The 21,064-nt window shown below is 40.5% G+C and overlaps 1 long non-coding RNA gene across 4 annotated transcripts in view; it reads right to left on the reverse strand.

Annotated features, from left to right (window-relative positions):
* LOC123371729 overlaps nt 1–21,064 on the reverse strand; it is an 87,489-nt gene that overhangs the window by 12,717 nt on the left and 53,708 nt on the right. For 3 of the 4 annotated variants that reach the window (XR_006579928.1, XR_006579927.1, XR_006579925.1), the window contains 2 exons: nt 20,416–20,622; nt 5,611–5,774 (listed from right to left, as the gene is read on the reverse strand). This is a non-coding gene — a long non-coding RNA (uncharacterized LOC123371729). The remainder of the gene's footprint in view (nt 1–5,610; nt 5,775–20,415; nt 20,623–21,064) is intronic. The other variant, XR_006579926.1, reaches the window with a different exon arrangement.

Here is a 21,064-nt window from a genome sequence, read left to right on the forward strand (position 1 = left end):
GACTTGGAAAATTGCACTGTCTGGGATTCAGATGAAGAGAAAAGGCTTTTTCAATATCTTGTTAAATCACCACCCCTGAAAAACAGGGTCTTTTATGGTAGCGCATACTGTGAAGGGACAAAATCCCCATGCTCCTCCTTCACATTTTACCCCCTTCCCACCCAACCCCACTGCACACACACAGTCCAAACACTCACTGTTCTTGGCTGGCACTTGACTTTAATTTAAATAGAGCAACAAAGATGTAAGGCAGAAATGGGTTTAGGGAGATAACCTGTTTCTTCTTTTAGTTCTCACCTCTGTTCCTTCCTATAGTGCTCACCTAATCATACAGTCTCTCAACCTTTTATATTTAAAGAGATTTACCCAGTCTGGCTGCCCAGGTGGGTCAGTACACTATCTCTGCACTTCCTAGGAGGGTCCTAATGATAGTTGGGGCAGGGCTATAGAACACATTTACATTGGTGCAGCTGCATAACTGTAACACCACCTCAGGTGCTTAATAACTCCACCTCGGGGAGAGGTGGTAGCTATATCATAGGGACAGTATATATATCTGTGGCAGGGCAATGACTCACCGGCATGGTGCCTCCTGCTGGTTGTCCAGGGAATTATCTCTTTTCCAGCTGCGAAGCGCCCTCTGCTGGCTAATGTCTTGCCTGCCGCTGGCCCCCCATGTCCCTCCCAGATACCAGTGCCCTTTGCCCAGGGGTTCTACCCACCACAGTACCCCCTCACTCTAGGTCTCCCCTCCCAGGGGAAACCCCAACCCCCTGTCCCCACCTTGCCTCAGTGGCTACTGCCAGTCACCATCTAGCCCCCACAGTCTATAAACCACTCATCATCAGAAAGGGGGGTTGGACCAGCTGCCTCTGCCTATCTCTGGGCTGCCCCTCTGCAGCCCCAGTACCTTTAGTAGGCCTCTAAGAAGGCCTGCAGCCTGGGGCTTTGCTAAGCTGGAGCTCCCCAGCTCCCTCTACCCTTCCCCAGCACTGCTCCACCCAAGGTACCCGCCTCCGCTTCCCAGGCAGCCAGGCCCTTCTCTCTCTGAGAAACTAGAGAAAGTGTCTGTTTTCAGCTTCTGGCCCCAGACCTCTTATAAGGGCCAGCTGGGCCATGATTGAGCTTGCCACTGCTGTGGCTGCTTCCTTAATCAGCCCAGCTTTTCCAGTTGCAGCCCTCTGCTGGGCGGCTTTTAACCCCTCTTTACTGGGGTGGGGCAGCCATCCCACCACAATATCATGTATAGGGTTGGTAGAATTCTTATTTTTAATAATTCCAACAGATATTTTTATTTTTAAGCTTTTTTTTTCAATTTTTATCCATTTAAGATTCCACAGCTGTGCAAAATCATGAGTTTTAAGCATTTCTTAAAAATGTTTAGTGATTCAAATTTTCACAGTTTGGGGAAATTATGGGGACATCTGACTATAGGGCGGTTAGGCCATTATTTAATGACACTAGACACTGAGATTCAAAAAGTTATACCCATCAAAACACAAATTGTCAGCTTCATATGTCAAAATATACAAAGTAAATATTCTTACAATCGATCTCTAGTAAGTTCTCAAGGAGTATTTTTCTTACTTTATGTATCTATAAATGTTGATTATCATCGATGGAAATATTTTTAAATCTTTTCGTGCGTGTATGGTGAAACTGATGTTTACCGATAAAAACCTAATTCTTCTGAGCCTAATCATATACAAACACATCATAAGAGAAAGACAGAGCAAAAATATTTGAAAGGTTGTGATAAAGAATGGCAAAAGACCTCAGAATGTGTGGGGATCTGGTTAAGCAACTACAAGTCTTGGGGACTTAACCATACAAAAACAATGAATGCTTTTCAAAATTAGATCCTTATTACTGAAAATAATGGAGACAGGGAAAGAAACAGTTCACAAAAACCAGCAGTAGAGGACTGTAGACTGGAAAAATCAATCGGCAACACTGTACAGTATATCATACATAAGAGGACCAAATGATAGTCTCAGTTGTATGGGGCAGAGGGGAGCAATTGGCACTAGCTGCATGAAAATGGGACAGAGAATAAATATAGAGTGTACAGAAAAGACCAACACTGCTACCTTCCCTAAAAGAAGTACTATCTGCTGCTCCACTGAATAAGGCTACATATTTAAAGCTACACAGAGTTTTGAGTATATGTCTGGATAAAGTGGTGTAGAGTAAGGGACCAATTCCCATAGGTTCCCTTAGAAAACTGGGGTTGAATATGTTGAAGAACTAGTGAAAGTCAATGCAGCTCTAAGTAGCTTTAGCTGCCCATTCACAGCTTTTGCCTCCCTCATTGCTGTATGTGGGAAAAGTACTGTGTTGTTCTGCAGCAGACCAATGATTACAACAGTGCCTAGCCAGCTGTGCTTCCAGGAGTGCAGTTCTGAAAGAAGTGAAGGGATAGAGACACCACATAGAGGCCATGAGTTCCAAAATTACCTTCGAACGCTGGATTCCACACAATTAAGCAGTGCTCCCTGCTTCTTAACTGTCCCCATTAATCCCTACCTTACTGGGACAGTCTTTTTTTAACATAATTTTCCCTCCCCACTTGTTTTCCCATGGTTAGGGAGAAGATACTGTTGGATGCTGTTTTTTAAAGTCTTTAAAGTTTGCAATAATCTTCATAACCTTCATCATGGCAAATCCCAAAGGCACATGCTACCCAGTTTGATCTCTGGCATGCTGCTTAAAGTGGTCTGATTGTATATTCAGTTTTTGTCCATTACTAGCAATCTTGTTGTACCACCAAAGCTTTTGGTGCCCATGTGATCGTCAGCCATGTAGCAGCATTTCATAGTACATATGCTTCAGAATTCATTGGTCCTCTATTCTTATAATATGTCCATACCAAGAAAACAGCCAAAACTGAACCAGTGTGGATGGAAGCGGTTAGAATATCCTCATTTCTGATCTTGCTGTGCCACATGGAGATGACGAGAATGAAAAGGTCAATCCAGGGTTCTTCAGGCTTCCCAAGTGCCTTTGGTTCACTGCCATACAGCTGAGCTGATAGCACTGTGGTTCTGTTGATCTACAGCTTCATAGCAAGCTTGATATCATAACGTTCCCACAGAGGCCACTGAAAGGCCCAAAACATGGGAGCAGCTGTTGCTATACAGGCATCTGCATCTTTCGAGCATTCTCCAGCACTATCTATGATGCTGTCCAAATACTGGACAGCTGCCACCTGCTCACTGTCCCATCCAGACAGGCTAATACTGAGCTGGCTGTAATCTGTAGCTGGAAGCTGTTTGATGATAACAGTCAGGGACTTTGTTTTATCTAGATCAGTGTTTCCCAAACTTGGGACGCTGCTTGTTTAGGGAAAGCCTCTGGTGGGCCGGGCTAGTTTGTTTACCTGCTGCGTCTGCAGGTTTGGCTGATCGCGGCTCCCACTGGCCACGGTTTGCTGCCTCAGGACAATGGGAGCTGCTGGAAGCGGCAGCCAGTACGTCCCCCTTCCAGCAGCTCCCATTGGCACGGAGCAGCAAACCGCGGCCAGTGGGAGCTGAGATCAGCTGGACCTGCGGACGGGGCAGGTAAACAAGCCAGTCTGGCCCACCAGGGGCTTTCCCTAAACAAGCAGCGTCCCAAGTTTGGGAAACATTGATCTAGATTAATAACCAGACCAATGTGTGTTGCTTCTTGCCCAACCAGACCAGTCATCAGCTGCAGTGATTCACCAAACTGTGCCAATGTCATTGGCATACTCAAGATCTTGAAACTCAGCACCACTGACAGTTGCTCCTCAGCCTATCCATCAACCAATGCTGCTTGATTTTGATGGACCACAGTTGTCATGACCAATGGTCCTCAAACCTGAGTCCACAGGGGGTTACAGGAGCAGCCATGTTGCAATCACCCATTTGACTGTCTGCTGACAACTGCCGACCCATGAAGCCTAGTCCCAGTTTGAGGCTCTGCCCCAATGCATTATTGGCAGAGGCCTAGAGCAGCTGATTGGCTTGCTGGCCCTTCTTAAGCCAGCAACAGGAATGGCAAGCTGTCTGAACAACTAGGATCCAACTCTGGACTGTGTGCCTGGTGCTTCCCACTCCCCCAGCTTGAATTCCCAGGATCCTGACCTGGCTTGGCTCTGGACCTCTGACTTGTGGTTCTGATCTCCAGTCTGTCTTCAGATTCTGACCGCCTGGTATCCTGACCCGGCTGACTCCTGACCGTGGATTCTAGCTCCAACCACTAGCTGTAGCTGTCCACTTCCCAGCCCTGATAACAGACTTGCCAAACTCCTGTGAAGATGGGAAACCATGCCATGGCATCTGCCATTAACTCGAATGCAGCCTTCCATTCCATTCCATTATAGAGCTTTTCTATCAATGACATTATCTTCCCAGGGAATCCAAACCGTCTTATTAGATCCCACAAACTTGCTTGATGCACTGAGTCAAACGTCTAATGGAAGTCTATAGAAAGTATTGTACACAGCTTACTAAAATTCACCCTTCTTCTCAAAAAGATGTGTCAGGGCAAAGATCTGGTCAACAGTTGAATCTTGTCTACATTTGAAACTCTATGGTGGATGTAGTGCGACAATAAAGATGCTACCTACACAGATGGGAGGGGTTCTTCTGCCAGTGTAGGTAATCCACCACCCTGAGAGCAGTAGTTAGGTCAATGTAAACATTCTTATGTTGACCTAGCATTGTCTATATCAGGGGTCAGGTTGTCTCAACTACTTCACTCAGGGGGTGGATTTTTATACCCCTGAGCAACATAGTTGGATTGACCTAAATTTTTAGTATAGACCAGGCCAAGGTCTAAGAACTTTTCTACAGGGTTGATTAAAGGTATGAATTTAAAGTCAGGGATTTAATGTGGTTTAACTAACTATGGAGGAAAGTAGCCTTAATTCAGTTTAGCTTAGTTCATTTTGGAAATGAATTAAAATAAACCAAATTAAGGCCACTTGAATTCTGAATAAGAATGTTCACATAGGGGTTTAATGCAATTTAACAAATCCACTTTAAATTAAGACCTTTAGTCAATTCAGAGTAATTGTATTTTTTGTCCCCCTCTAGACAAGCCATAAAACTGCACTGAATATCTTGTTTTTTTCCATGAAGTGCATCATTGATTTGAGACATTAACAGGGAAGTGAAGCCTTCTCCTGGGACCAGAAGTAGTGTAATACTTCTGTAGTTGCTACATTCAGTCTTACTGCCCCTTTTTGAACAGAGGCAGAATAATCCCCTTCTTCCAGACATAGGGAATGATATTAGTACGCCAGATGGTCTCGAAGCGCCTATACAGCTGCTGTACAACAATACTCTCATCTGTCTTCAGCAACTCAGGGGTAATGTTACAAACCCGGGTGCATTCCCAAACTTCAATTTATGGAATGCAATCCAGAACTCTTCTTGGTTTATGGAATCCAATCCAGAACTCTTCAAATGGAATAGGGACTGCAAAGGATGGACAATTAGGACCGTCTTGAAATGATCTTTCTATCAATGTAATTGATCCTGCAGAATCTGGCTGATACTACCATCCCAATTCTTTACTGGAAAAGCTGGTACCACCTTCCTCCATAAATACTGCAAAGTTGAAGAGAGGGTGCAGAGATCATACCTGATGTATGTTCTTAACTGGATGCCTGGGCAAGCCACCAGGATTCCTTTATCTTCCTTACACAATGACATGATGATGTTCCAAAGCTGAACCCATTCAGAAGTCGTTTTTGCTCCCAACAAACGTGTCTTGGGAGATGCAAATTTTATATTTGCTCTTTTCATCTATTTTGGAGGAAAAATAAAAAATCTGCTGTCTACATAGAAATTATTTCCACTGTGGTTGCAAATTATGTAAATTAAAGAAAGTGTTCTCATTTTACTTGGTCTGGCATATGTGTTTATAGGAGACTATTGCAACTCTTTATGCAAATACTGTATTTAAGCATCTGACACTAGATTTAGTACTTAGAAGCATAGAGGACGAGAAGGACCAAAATCTACCAATTCCCAGGGATCCCACATAGTCACAGAATATTGATTACCTGGGATATTACCGACTCATTGAAGTAAAGATGGTGACTGCACTCAAAGGTCCCAACTGTTTCCTAAAGGAAAATAAGTTTTCCAGTCCCCAATCTGACCAATGAGATTCCTGTGAGCAATCTTGTGTTACCGTTGTTAATGATCTAATTTCATATTTTAAGATACTAATGATGTCTAAATAATTGACAGAACAAGCAGTAATGGTCTCAAGTTGCAATGGGGGAGATTTAGGTTGGATATTAGGAAAAACTTTTTCACTGGGAGGGTGGTGAAGCACTGGAATGGGTTACCTAGGGAGGAGGTGGAATCTCCATCTTTAGAGGTTTTTAAGATCAGGCTTGACAAAGCCCTGGCTGGGAATGATTTAGTTGGGAATTGGTCCTCCTTTGTGCAGGGGGTTGGACTAGATAACATCCTGAGGTCCCTTCCAACCCTGATATTCTATGATTCTATGATTCAGTGCGCCAGAGAGTCAACCCTATGACTCACTCAACATACAAACTCTTTAAAAGAAGGCAGAACATGGACTTGTAATGCAAAAGGATAAAGAGTTTCTTTTCCAGTAGTTGACCCAATCCATCTGGAGGGACAAGAAGAAATGTTCAGGGAGCAGAAAAGCTGTACTGAGCACTATCCACCATTATCATTGCCCTTTGTTGCGTTCCCCAACACCCAATACATATGTTGTAGGGAAGTGATTCTCAACCTTTCCAGAGGATTGTATCCCTTTCAGGTGTCTCATTTGTCCTGTGTACCCCGAGTTTTACCTCACTTTAAAACTACATGCTTACAAAATCAGACAAAATACAAAAGTGTCACAGCACACTATTATTGAAAAAGTACTGACTTTCCCATTTTTACCATATAACTCTAAAATAAATCCATTGGAGTATAAACTATTGTTCTTGCATTTCAGTGTATAGTATATAGAACAGTATAAACAAGTCATTGTATGAAATTTTTGTTTGTATCGACTGCACTAGTGGCTTTTATGTAGCCTGTTGTAAAACTAGGCAAATATCTAGATGGAGTTGATATACCCCCTGGAAGACCATTGTGTACCCCCATATGTATATGCCTGTTGAGAACCACTATTATAGAGTATTCCTTCACCAAGGCCCCATAGTCAAAACCAGGAAGCCAGGAGACATGGAAAACCTGCTTGCTTAAATTTAGTAAGTACCAATGTAGGCTATGTACCAATATTACCCATCTTCTCCTGCCCAGACCCCACTGACTTGCATGAAATACAATCTGCTCATATAAAGCCTGAGTAATTGGGCTCTATACAAATGGAATGTGGGGAGCATTATGGAAGTGAAGTCACTCCCCAAGCTGTGACCTGAGTCCAGGACTGCAGTGCTACCCCTTCCTCACAATTTGGGGGCTGCTCTTCCCATGCTCTTTCACTCGGGCTGCCTTTGGCCCATCCCATTGCAGCCATCTATCCCTGTGTTAGGCCAGCATAGAGTTCCTTTCCAGAATGCACAAGGTATTCACAGGTCTTGTGCTTTTGCTTCACCCACAGTCTCCTTGCTCAGCCTCAATGTGTGGAGTTGTGTTTTGTGCTGCCCATCCACCCCTAAATTCAGTTTACACAGTAGTCCCAGGCAAAGAAAATCAATCAATGCATGAATACATTGGTATTTACATTCCAAATTGGGTAACTGAGAAGCAAATTGCTCTTGCACATTCAAAAAAGGACTCATTTGCATGTGCAATTTTAGGTCTGTATTTATGTCTGTAATTTTGCAAACACATTTGAGTAGCTTGTTCTAGCAAATATGACCTTTAATGTGAGATTTTAAGGAAAATATTCTCAGTTTGAAGCTCAGAGGATTTAAAAGTTATAGACTGTGTGCAAATTCCACACATTTTCCTCCTCATCATTTTAATTTTATTTAGGATGACCAGACAGCAAGCGTGAAAAATCAGGACGGGGTGGGAGGTAATAGGAGCCCATATAAGAAAAAGACCCCAAAATCGGGATTGTCCCTATAAAATCAGGACATCTGGTCACCCTAATTTTGTTGCTTTAACTCAGTCATCTCAATGTTTCACTGTATTGCCCCAGGTAATTTCTTTCCTGTTCTTCCTCATTGCTTTGGCAAGTGTTGCTCTCCTTGCTTTTGCCTTCATAATGTGTTATTTCTGACCTGTTGCTCATCTTTTATAACACTCTGGTTCCTAGCTCTACTATTCAAGTTGATATTGCAGCTGTGATTTCTATTTTTTTCTTTGCCTTTTTTGGCTCTGCCAGGCATTTCATTAGCAGACTCAGAGAGTTTATACTGTTTGTGCAGCTATAGAGTTCAGTGGGATTTACTGAAACAATTGAACAACTTGGATATATCTACATCCATTTACTCTTAGAAATGCCTTCCCTCGAAAAATACAAAATAATAGGTCGTGCTCAGACCTGGTATAAGCATGCAGAAATTTGTGTAAGGCAGTGGAGATGTATCTACTTTCATCAGGTCTGAATTTGGCTCCCTGTAGAGCAGAAAAAAAATTGTTAATATTTTTTTAATCCAAACATAGGCCTTGATCGTGCAGGTTACACTGCATGAACAGAGACTTCCCTTCATGCAAAATGACTTGCAAATCAGGGCTTAGATATTGTTAAAATTAAGTAGCATAAAGCCACAACCTGCTAAAATAATCTCTTAACAGATTTGGGTCCATTTATTTTAGTATATTTTGATACAAGATCTTGTTTTGCACAACAATATTATTTCTATGCAAAGAATTTCAGCTGCGACAACTATAATTTTTTTCCCTTTCTGCCCTATGAAGTTTCTATTCCTATTTTATTCCTCCCTTTGCAGTCCCTCCTGCCCCCATCTAGCTTCATAACCACTTTCTTTTTTACTCCCCCACCCACAATGTTGCCTTTTAAGCTTACTGCAAATAATGAACTTCTGTGGCCTTCAACCTTTCTAATGTCTCTGCTTATTTCTGTAAGTTAGTTTTGGCCGTTAGGTTGTGTTATAATGTTCCAGACAGATCTTCTTTTTGTGATGACAGTAAATAAGATACACACAGGCTTTTCTGTTTATTTTTTCAGCTGTTCATTTATAGTAAATTTTAATAAAACCTGTGAAACAATTTTGTTCTGTGGGGGAGGCCTGACACAAAAGTAGAACAATAATGTGCCAAAAATGCATTGTTATGATCTTTCAGATGGGTACTGTCACTAGGAGGAGTCTGCCCTTCAGTCAGTATGAACATGATAAAGTATGAATAGTACAGCTGCAAACTCCCTTTGGAGAACACTGCAAAGCATATGGAAAATGTTTCCTGACTTATGAAAAATAATATTGGGGCAGAGTATAGTAAAGGGATTGGGTCAAAAGGGTGAATAAAGCATTAGCACAAACCATAACTGCAATCTTGTAGTCATAAATTCCCTATTAATGAAATGTGCATGTAATTCTTAAAACTCCTCAGTGTTTAAAAAAATTATAATGTTAATAAAGATGCGGTGACATACTTAGAAATATATATGGGAAATTATTCATTCATTATTTATTTGAAGAAATAATCATGAATCTAAACATTCCTTTTAGAAAAATTCAGATCATGACTTAGGTTCGGATCTGCACTTTCTGGCCTGAGCCTCTCTCTAATTTTGTTTGGTTTGCATGGCTCTGTTCTTTGGTTGCTTAATTGCACTTTGTTAAACTTTTATGATTCAGACCTTGTTCCTGCAAGTCCATGCACAATGCATAGCAGTGTACGCTGGGTTGTCGCACTCCAGAGCAAGTGTCAGTAGAGGCCATGCAGGAGCACGTCCCCCTAGCCTCAGTCTCAGAGAACTGGCAGCATTCCATTGTGAGTGTGCTGGACAGCACTTGGAACTCCGATGCACTAGCCAGGTACACAGGAAAAGCCCTGGGAATTTTTTCATTTAATTTCCTGTTTGGTCAGCATGGTGAACTCAGCAGCACAGGTGACCATGCAGTCCGTCCGTCCATCCCCCGCCCCCCGAATCATAGAGCGTAGAATGTTTCTACGCTCCCCCTATCATCTCTGTCCATGAGGTTATTGCAGACTAGAAGGCAAAAAAACCGCACTCGCAATGACATGTTTTCCGAACTCATGCAGTCCTCCCGCAGTGATAGGCACAGCTTAATGCATTGAGGCATTCAGTGGCAGAGGCCAGGAAAGAATTAAGTGAGCGCGAAGAGCGGAGGCAGGATGCAATGCTGAGGCTAATGGGGGAGCAAACAGACATGATGAAGCGTCTCTTGGGGAAGCAAACAGATGGGAGAGGGATAGCTCAGTGGTTTGAGAATTGGCTTGCTAAACCAGGGGTTGTGAGTTCAATCCTTGAGAGCACTGTTTAGGGATCTGGGGCAAAAATCTGTCTAGGGATTGGTCCTGCTTTGAGCAGGGGGTTGGACTAGATGACCTCCTGAGGTCCCTTCCAATCCTGATATTCTATGATTCTATGACAAAGCATTGCCTGGGACTGCTGGGGAAAGAAAACTCTTTGCTGCCTTTGGCCATTGCTTTGTGTGGTTGTTTGATGGTACCACCCAGACCTGCTCATCTGTGCATAATGGTCTTGAGTCCTCGGCTCTTTTGTTGTGGTAGACTGCCTATCTAGCATGACATTCTCTTAACTGTTTCTGTGTATTATCCATCATTGCACCACTAAGCTACAGAACGCTACCCTACCTGAGAAGCAGAGTCTTCGTTCTCTGGCCCATCAGTCCCACTACTCCCTGAAAGGATGTATTATGATGGTCTAACATCGCCAGGTAGGGAGTCCTTCCTATCTGTTTTACCTTTGCCTCTTTACTGCCAACTCTGCCTTTTTGATGTTTTGTGGGTTCAGGGGAAGGCGTCTTGCACTCAAATTGCCATTTGTTACTGAATTTTTTGACTTCTGCCACAGTGTATTGTGGCCATTGTCTGAACACAGTGTGTCATATATGCCATACATTGAAAAATGTGCCTTAGTTTCCTGATCACAGTTCTTGTCTGTGGGTCCTCAATATAGTTCACTGCTCAGAAACTGAAGTGGTAATCTACTGTGATCATCCAGTTCCTGTCAATAAAAGAGAACTGGTCTGTTCTGACCTTTTCCCACAGTCAAATTGGGATTTCCTGAGGCTATAAAGGCTCCGTCCATTGATCACTATGCTCTTTGCACATCTTGCATTTTTCTGTGTATGCTCTCAACTGGACATTCACGCCTGGGCAGTAGATATACTCCCTGGCTCACCTTAACCATGCCCCAGGTGTGAAATGTGTTACAGATCGTTCTCTAAAGAATCTCTCCTGTAAGATGGAATCAAACCATCCTGTTAGTAATTAGCTCCTTTCACAGCTTCAGTTACATATGGATGCCAGAAATCTCAACTCTGTCATATAAATATCAATTCCCTCTTCTGCTTTTCGGTTTCGGGTAAAAACCCAGTTTCATTGTCTAGGGTTCAAGTCCTCAAACACTTATCAGCTCTTCTAGTGTTTTGGGCATTAATCCTGGCAACAATGTTTTACTCTCTTCCCACCAATGATCTAGTACAAAGCATAATTTTTCCATTGTTATTCCCAATGATCAGCTCTGTTTATAGACTCAATTCTTGCTTCCCCAGCTTCCATGCCTGTGCAAGGTTTGTTGTCTCTTCCTAGGCTGACCACTGCCATCATGTTTTATGCACCATATGCTGGATAATAACATGAAAGGCCTCCATGTTTCTAAAACTAAACTGGTTCCTTATTAAGAGAACTATTTACAAAGATGCAACAGCTTACTGCTAGCATTGACGTTGTGTGCATACAGATTCACTTCTTTCTTCCTCCTCCAAACTCTTCCCTCTTTCAAGCCGTGCTTCTTCCTTCAAGTTCCTACCATCTTTGCACATGTGCTATCCACTGTAGGATCAGAAGCAACATTTTCAGCCCAGCCCAGCACTCCTGAGCAAAGCACTGAACCAAAACACTGGCGTAAGTAAGCAAAGGAAGCAATTTTGAGTAGAAACATGCTAATTTCAAGTTTTGAAGGTGTTAGTCCTAAATACTGACTAATACATTGTCTTGCTCGGGTGAAGGGCAGGGGGTGAAGAGGATCATCCATGTTGCTGAGAGTATCAATTTTTTGTGCATCATTTTTCCAAACCATTTTGTAAAACAAATTAATAACCATTAAACAATCACTTGATCCTACCAGAAAATTTTTAAAAAGTCAGAGAAATAGGAGTGCAATGGGAATAATGACTCTCCATTTGATTAAAGGCTTGGAAAGTTGCCCCCAAAGAACCACAGCTATATCACCTGAGGGAACTTTCCATAGGGTTGGAAAGTAGAGAAAGTTTTACTCTAAAACTGTGGTAGTAGGGAATTTACATTTAAAATGTAAACAAACACAAACAAAAATATAATATTATATTTGGTCTTTCAAATAACTATGATTGAATTCCAATAATTGAACAATAGCAATAAAAAGCTGCAGCATAAATTGTAGCAGTCCAGAACGTCGTTTAACACAATGTAATTATGTTCTGAAAACTGTGATTATTGCTACACTGTGCTATTTTAATGACTCGAGTGTATGCCAAAACACAGGTGTGTATTCTGGAGATAATTATAATTATACAAGTTAAACATGTAGGAAGACTAGTGTTAGGCTCTTCCTATGACATTATCTAGATAAGGGAGCCTATTGGATTAGTCATTATATAGCTGACAGTAAAAAAGTTTATCGTTAAGGTTGAAGTAGCTATTCCAATAGAAACCTATTTTCAATTATACCTTCCTATTATGATTGGCTCATTTCATCTTAGTTCTCTCTCAAGTTTCTCATAGTTACACAGTCCAAAGGTATGGGTACATAGGTGCTGGAACTAGGGGTGCGGGGGTGCTGCAGCACCCCCTGGCTTGAAGTGGTTTCCATCATATACAGGATTTAGAGTTTGGTTCAATGGCTCTCAGCACCCCCCCCCACACACACACACTATACAAATTGTTCCAGCTCCCCTGTGTGTTTATTTTCAGAAGTTTGAATATAATCTGATCAGCCATTTTTGAAGGGGTGATCACGGAAGACAAACAAAAATATGTCTTCCACTTTAAAAAACAAAAGTTGTTTGACTGTTTTTTGTAACTGGTTATCTCAAACACGTCCTCTTTTTCAAGGAAAGAGCACACAAGTTGTCTTTAATCAGGAATGTGATCTTTGCGAGTTTTGAAAAACCAGTTGGTTTTAGAATAAAGGTAATTTTAAACTGACACACTGAGTATGCATATTAACATAAAAAGAAAAAATGACCCACAGTGAAGTCTGCTAATCTGGATATGCATCCATCCAGAAATAGGTTAAGAAACACCACTCAGCGTGGTTAGCGATTCCTCCCTCTACCTGGCTAATTTGCCTGTCCCCTTTGCTATGTGATCCTCAAACAAAACTGGCAGTTCTAATTTCATATGCTCTAAAGATCTGCACACAAGAATATACTTACCGGTACTCAGTTTAAGAATGTTTGAAATGGATATTTGAATATTTGAAGAATATATGAAATGTGGGGGGCACACTGGCACAGAAATAAGGTACTGAACCCGCTGGTGCCCTTCAGATGTCATCCAAAGAGGTAAGAGGAGTGGAGGGGCTTCAATGAGAACTATATGTTTCAAAATACTCTTGAGACAGTGTTAGAAGACAGATCAGCACATATAGGTAGCAGGTTTCTATGCAGGTCAGCCTCCCACAGAAGGGTCCATTAGTAGACCATATTGATAAAAACAAGTGTCAAATGCACTGGCAAGTCATTGGAGAGGGGAAAAGGGGTGGGGGGGTATGCAAGAAGAAGCAGAAAAAATAAATTCTAATGTACAAGGGAAACCAAACAAAAAAATTGAAGTGTGAATTCAATGGGCATGCTCAGGACAGGTGCCAATTGATTAAAACATTGCTCAGATATCAGCTGGAAGGAAGCTGAAAAAGGGTGTGGGGCTGTCCCCAAATCCTGACCTTTTCCTGAATGAACCTAGAATAATGATCATATTCTCTTGGACTGGACTAGGATTCAGGAGATTTGGGTTCAGTTCCAAGCTGCCACTGACTTCCCATATGATCTTGGGCAAGTTACTTCAGCACTGTGCCTTAGTTCCTCTTATGTGAAATAAGAATAATAATACGTCCCCACCACAGTATAAATTTATTAATGTTTGTGAGGTGCTCAGATTCTACAGAGGAGCACCATAGAAAAGCCTATAGATAAAATTATGCATTTTTCCAAATGACCACAGTCATATAATCATGTCTTGTGCCAAACTAGTGGCTACGGACCATTATGAAAGGGTAAGATCCTTTAAGTATTGTGTGATGAAGAGTTGAGGAAGTTTGTACACAGAGTATGTTCATTCTATCCATCTAACAGCTGTTTGTCTGTTTTCATCACTGAAGGCACACATGCTGGGTGTAATGACAGCCTGCTCTGTGATACCTGTGTCGTATCCTATTTGGAGAAGGACCAGCTGTTTGCTCACAGCCCACAAGAACGTCTGAACACAGATAGTATGGTAACAAATTTGGCTCTTCGTCAGAAAGTCATTTAATCTTGTTACTGTGCAGGTACAAAAGAGATCACAATAGTGAAAGCCTAGCCATTGGGTGTGTGGTAACGTATATTTTATGATAAAAAAGCCCAACTACATGCCACAAAACAGACAGGCTTATACTTTTATCCTATCACTGTGATTAGTAAATCTGACACAATGCTCCAAGATGTGAACATTAGAAGCTGAGACCATTTACATCTGTCAGACTGTAAGAGGACAACACATAAAGGATGAAAACAAATGGTGCATGGATAGCTATTCTGTCTGGTTTCGCCTTATAATGGCAACATCTGCCTGCAACTATATCGCTGGGATGCACAGCAGCGTCTGTGCACTAACCAGCTTAAATGTATTAAGCTGCACTTCCAAAATCAATTCTATTTTTTAATAGTTTTGGTGCAAGCTATAGAGAGAAGTATAATATGAATAGATCTGTTACTTTTACAGGTGCTCTCTCTCTCTCTGCAAATCCCATTTGTTCTGACAATTGGTGCTATATTTACTTGATGCTCCAGAGGACCTAGCACTGCAAATTCGAGATGTATAGAATACTATAGGTGAAGCTTTCTACATGTGGATGTTTCCAAACAAGCAAAGCCTTCTCCCTTCTTTCTAGAGATAATTATATGTAGAACAGTGTGAATTATAAAGTTTTGCTTCACAACATTTCTGTGGAGGGATTCCTGGGCTTTTATTTTCCAAATGTAAATTTTACCAGTAATATGGTATTCATTAGCTTCTGCCTGCCTGTATTTCAATTAAGAAAATTCAAAGAAAAAGGCAGCAGCTGCTAAAAGCCAACCCTTATTTTTTTTAAGTATTAAAAAAGTTTTCCTTTCCTTAAAGGACCAGCGGAGCACTCTCCTACAGTTACAACACATTCAAAGAACACAGAGTTCAAAAGCATTCTGAAAAGTTCTGGTGTTAGGGTGAGGATATTTGAGTCCTTGACTCCAGTCCTTATCCTTTTACAGGACCCAGGATTGCAAATGTAAGCCTCAAATGGCAATTAAAAATAGCATCCAACTGCATTCTTTAAGTATTTTTTGTCCCTGTTCTTTGTCTGCTATACACCTGCCATGGAAAATGTTTGTTATGAAAAGTACAGCAAGTTTGACAAATGATTTCTTGTTTAATAAGTGGTATCTATGGTTGACATACAATACAAGATGGAAGCCAACAGATTGCTCATGTGCCATCTTGAGAATGATTATCTTGGGATAGAATTTGCAAATCTCCTGTTTTGTGTGTTTATGTCTGCCAATTTCTCAAATAAAAGATCCTATGAAAAGAAACAAATTTAAAATACAGATGCATGTTTCTATCACAAAGTTGTACTTATCCTAGTTCTACTTGATTGCTAGCTATTTTTCTTGGGTTTTTTTTCTGATTCAAAGAGAACAGTGTTTGCCAAGATTCGTTTTTAAAGCAGTCTCTTTGCTAAAGGTTGAATTCATTTTTCTATCCTATCTGTCCACAGCCACATGTTATTACATTCTATACGTAATTTATATCTGCATTTGTTGGATAGAGTCCAACCTTATTCCTTCACAAATGTGTGTGTGTGTGTGTGTGTATGTATTTTAATATATCTATATAGATAGCTATATAGAAAGAAAGAAAGATGTGTGATTTTCAGGTCCATACTTTCCTCAGAAAGCAATATGGGGAGGGATACCAGTCTCTAAGTGCTACTGCATTATGATCTAGTGACCCTGAAAATAGGGTCAGAAGGAGGTCTCACTGCTAACTGGAAAACTAATCAATATAATTCCACCACAGAGCTGATGCACACCAAATAATGTAGTCCTCCCCCCTCCCCCCAATAAAGTCTATGCTTCATTGTGGTGAATATAAATGTCAGATTTCAGCATTCAGGCAAAAGTAAAAAGAACCCTGAGTGGTTCGTGTCTTGTAAGGCTAGGTGAAGTCATTAAGTTATAGCATGGTTCTATATTTTTAACTTTACTTAGGAACAATTTATCTGGTTATGTCAGAAGTTCTTGGCTTAATAATACTTAACTCCAAGGCAAGAGGTGCAAAATTATGGGTTTTCACATTTAAAAAACCCACCCATATAAATAGAAAAACTACTAAGCTAAACAAATAAATAGTAAAGAAAGAAGAAAATTTTATTTTATACTTAGAATCTTACACAAAAATTGTGAATGGCACTGTGCAGCCTGGGGAAACTCCACTATAGACCAGTGCTACATTTGATTCAGATCAGGTACTTTTACCGAGAAGACGAGCAAGACAAAGGGTAAAAGGTCACTGGTGACTAATTTTCTGAAAACTAGCAGCTTGTGTAAGTAATAGAACATTTATTGCATTTCTCTCTCATCCCCGCAATGAGCTAGAAAATCCATAAGAATTCCCAGCACTAGCCTTTATTAAGGTATAGCCCTGGATTAGTTTAATGTCCAATTTAAAGTCACTGCCTGTACCTACTTTGCTTATCTTCCTTAAAGAGAGCCATTTTCCCCCATGATATTTCCCACTTTAAATTGCCAAAATATATTTTTCCTTATAAAAAGTGGATTTTAATTTATGTTATATACAGAACACTTGACTATTGTATTACTGCATTAGAGAGAGCTCTTTTCCTCCACCAATATATTAAAACATGGTTAGAGCTAGACAAGTACTGCAAAAATATTCAGAAATGGTCTTTCAAACAATAACAGCAAAAGACTCGCAAATTCACATTGACGGTATTTGAAATGTCTTTTGCTCACTCTTCTTGTGAATATTCATAAGATTGGATTTTTTTCTAATGAAAGTTTGTCACAGAAATTAACATGGTTGTAGATAGCATATAAACCCTTAACAGCCCTTGCACAAACCCCTCAGGCCTGAGGACTGACACAGAGGCAATTTAGCAGATGAGATAAAATAAAGACGCAATGAAGGCCCTGCAAACACATTGGATTGTTTGTATGCAATGACTTGACTGTGGAGAATAGGTGAGATCATGAAAGGAAACGGGGATCAATGATTTCAGTCAATGCACTTGGCAGCTAAACATACTATTGTTGTACAAAAAGATGGGGTACTTATATACATCAGCACCACAAACAGTTACTCTGTGTGAATCGGACAACAGTACAGAATGTAAAGGCTGTTAAATAGTTAATAAATCTTCAGGTTTTCCTATTCCTGAAACAATTCCAGGACCAAACTCTTCCATACAGTCACTTTACCAGATCATGACTGTCCACCAAGGTTACTTTCTTCTTAGTACCTATATCTGGACACGACGACATTTAATCTTCCTCAGTGACATCTGAATTTGGGATTTATTCCAGGGCGAATCACTTGCTGCAACCATTCTGACCATATAAGACTCCAGAGTGAGAGTGAAACTCATGGGGGCTAATATTGAGAAAAGCAATCTAATTCTAATACAGTATCTTGGAGTAATGAGTGACATGATCTAGAGAGATATCTAACCTCTCAATAACCAGATTTTCCAAGATCCTTCACATAATCCATTAGAATGCTCAGGCAAGACAACTGGGATAAGAACCCTTGGAAGAATCCTGCTGACTTCAACGAATGCTGGATCAGGTCCTAAGTTTGCTAAAAATACTGGTCTTCCACATAGAGTTTCTCCACTAAGCAAGATGGTACATTAGGGATTTAGCATATTTTTTTCATGTCTATGTGGCCCAAATCATGACCCATACATGGAAACCTTCATCCATAAACCAAGGAAGATATTGTTGTCCCTTTGATATTTGACAGACAATGGGAAGATTGCTTCACAGACTGGGAGGTACTGACATCAGTTGCCTGCAGGATGGGATAAGGAGCAACACCTGAGCCCACATTCAAGACAGGGCACATGTTCTGACAGAGAAAGTCAAAGTAGCATACATTTCCTTTCATTAAGAGATGTACACTTGGCCCTACAAGAAATATACTCTTCATTAAAGACATTACAATATTGTTCGATACCATTGGAAGGTAGTATAAGAACAGCCGGGGTTTTTTGGTTTTGTTTTTAAAACCAAGAGGTCCTTACATTATTCAAGCAGTTGAAAAATCCATACTGTTCCTGTGGGCAATGTACTTCAAGGAACTCAAAACTGTAAAACCAGACTTGGTAAGCAGCAAAACTGTTCACTGGGAGAAATGGTCTCCGAACTCCAGAGAATTCCCAAAGGATAATGTCACTGCTCAAATTCTCTCAGGTAGACTTATTTACATCCTTAGAGAAAAACTCCCCTCCCCATGCCTTCTATCAGGAAAAGAAATTAAAATCATCAGCAATAGACAGACACCTTTTCAATATTGGTTAAAATACCAACTCTTCTATACATCTTCTATACATTTCCTTCTATATGCCTCTCTTTCCAAAAGTAATTCAGAAAAATCAGGGAAATCAATGCAAGGAGGATGATCTGCTTAGTGGAGACCCAGTCATCCAGAATGACCCAGCCAATCTGAGCCTCAATGCCTGAATGGGAAATTAGGGTGTGGATCATCTTGCCACATAATTGTCTAAATAAAAAAAAATCCATATGAAGGGCCCATTTCAGAACCTGAGCAAGCTTTTGCCACTGGTACAAAGAAAGAGGGTCTAAGCTCAGGGTCCACAACCTACATTCTGACAATTCTAGGATGACTATGACTGAAATGGCATCTGTCAAAGCTTTTCATCCTGCACACTGATAATACAAGTATTAATATATGAAGCGTGTTCTCTTTACGATTTACCTTTTGATGAACAGCTTCCTCAAAGCTTCTAAAAACATCAATCTACTTCCATTATATACATTTCCCTTATGGTGAATCTAAATCTAGTCCTCCAACCATCAGGCAGGAACCCTTTGAGATACTTTCAGAATCAGTCTACATTTTAGAACTCAAAGTGATGTTCTTGCTGGTGTTGGTTTTCATGAGAAGAGTACTGGAAATGTCAACTCTTTTATCACACTCCAGTACTGATGTGACTGAAAGATAAAATTATCTCCTAGACCTCTCACTGATTTCATCCCAAAGTTCAATTTATTCTTTCACAAAAGACAGAATGTAGTGCTCCTCTCCTTGTTACATCCCAAACATGAGAAGGAAAGTACTAAGCTTGATTTCAAGAGTTAAATATATAAAGAATGAAATTTTCAGAAAATCAGTTTATCTTATTCACACACCCACAAGACATTCACCAGACACAAGCTGCACCATCTCGCGTACACCAGCACATCTAGACATTCCTCCATGATAGAAAGAGTTCCTTCCTAATTCTCTCACGTTCCATTTCCAGCATAGCCTCTCTCTTACTCCTTTCCTTGCAAACAGATTTCTTGTTGCATCCCAGATTTCTTGTTGCATTCCTCTGTCACATGTTGTTTGCTCTCATGCTCTCCCCAAAATGAGAAGCATGTGCAATGGAGTGTCTTGGTTTTTTGGTAGTTTGGTTTGGTGGGTTGTTTTTAAAATAAATATACCTGTTGCTATGTGTTTCTATTAAAGAAGGCAAGATTAAAGAAATATGCCTTGCACTTGGTGCGGAAAATAGTATGGTTTGTATAGTCCTTAATTTCTGGGGGAATTCATTCCACAGTCTTGGACTGTCCCCACACAAAGTTTTGTCTCTTGCACAGATGAGTCTTATTCTTAACATAGAGAGTTCCACTGTGCCAGAGGAATACTTGAACATACCCTCATTGGAGAAAGACTTTTTTTTCTACTGGACAATTTCTCTCCTCTATGCCAATACATCCTAAGATATAGACTCATGCTGTGTGCTTTTTGGTTTGTTTACATGTTGAGGTGCTTCAGAGCGAGGAAGAAGGCAGGTTCCTACCTGAGTACCCATGAGTCTCTTGCAGCTGTAAAGTTTTTGTTCCTTTTTCAAATGCTGCACTTTCTGAAACTTTCCTTTTCTGTTTGTAAGTAATCTTGAATTTTGAAAGACTTTCTGGAGCTTTGACATGTGGGCAGGCCCCTTGTCACCAGCTTCCTGTGGTTGACTATTCTTGCTGTCGGTGCAGTGATCAGTGGACATACCATGCTGGAGAAGAGAAATAGGTACAACAGGACAAAATTTTCTTCTTATAATTTCAATCCCTGATATAACTATGGCTATATCCAGCTCATAATTCACTCTTATGACATCATACCCAGGAATCATAGCTTGGTTTTCAGGAAGCTGTGTTTAAGGTGAAAGTTTTCCTGTTTTGCCTAACTATTGGACAGGATTAATACATTACATCTATAGCTTTACCAAAATTAAACATTTAAACATGTCTGCAAGAGTGTATTGTAACTCATGGATTCATGATTTACTGATTGAATATTTTCAGGCAGAAATCCTGTGAGAAATATACATCCATAAACACACACATTTAATGAAAGCATTTATACTCTTGTATAAGCCTAGACTACTGAATATTTAACTACACACAATTTAAACCAAAATGGAAGAGACTGTTAAAAATCAAATGCATAGCAAT

The sequence above is a fragment of the Mauremys mutica genome, chromosome 5 (assembly GCF_020497125.1).
Source record: "Mauremys mutica isolate MM-2020 ecotype Southern chromosome 5, ASM2049712v1, whole genome shotgun sequence".
Lineage (NCBI taxonomy): Eukaryota > Metazoa > Chordata > Testudines > Geoemydidae > Mauremys > Mauremys mutica.